This window comes from Penaeus monodon, chromosome 19 (genome assembly GCF_015228065.2).
Source record: "Penaeus monodon isolate SGIC_2016 chromosome 19, NSTDA_Pmon_1, whole genome shotgun sequence".
NCBI lineage: Eukaryota > Metazoa > Arthropoda > Malacostraca > Decapoda > Penaeidae > Penaeus > Penaeus monodon.
Genome location: NC_051404.1, coordinates 20,568,171 through 20,568,875, shown reverse-complemented (window position 1 = coordinate 20,568,875; position 705 = coordinate 20,568,171). Strand labels below are relative to the sequence as shown.

The window sequence follows — 705 nt, the reverse complement described above, 5'->3', positions numbered from 1 at the left end:
GAAGTAGGGAAGGGCAAGGAGTATGAGGAAGAAAGGAGCTGAAGGGGGTAGAGGATGGCGATGATGGTAGAAATAGTGGTAAAACACGATAACGACAGCAACATTAATAATAACAAAATTTCGTAATAATTCAGAATATTACGCATGGTTGCTTATTACTTACGACATAATGGCATGGCTTAATATATATATAAATTAAGATTAAAAATAAGTTCTACCGCTATAAGAATATATATATTCTCAGTTCTTCAGACAACATAATCACAAAAAAAACACGCCATATAGGTTTGTCAGCTGACGTTCTTTTTATAATAGAAAGTTACTCTCGTGTGATTAGACCTCTGGCCCTAGACCTCGATATCACTCCAATCATTGAATAATTATGGTAGACGCTTCACCGAGAGGCCTCAGGAGGGTCAATAATTCAAGCCCACTTTCTTCACCCTTCAGAGAAAGAAAGCTTTCGTCCTAGGGGTGATAAGGGCCATTGTGTGTTTGGAGAAAGAGGCTTGCCCTCCGAGCTTTCGACTCGTGGGGATTCAGGCAGAGTTGAAGCAGCTTCGAAGTACTCCGGACTGTGACTTGAAGCACAGGAAGTTTTCGGGGTTAAAAAAGTTGAGAAATCCGCAGGAAGCGATTTTCTTCAAGTTATTTCTCTGTCGCTCTCTTTCGCTAGTATTCGAGGTTCTTATTAATTTTGTTTTA

The 705-nt window shown here is 39.9% G+C and overlaps 1 long non-coding RNA gene across 2 annotated transcripts in view; it reads right to left on the bottom strand.

The window, feature by feature from the left end:
* The window catches only part of LOC119585129, a 30,004-nt gene that overhangs the window by 24,937 nt on the left and 4,362 nt on the right, over positions 1–705 (bottom strand). The window lies entirely within an intron of this gene.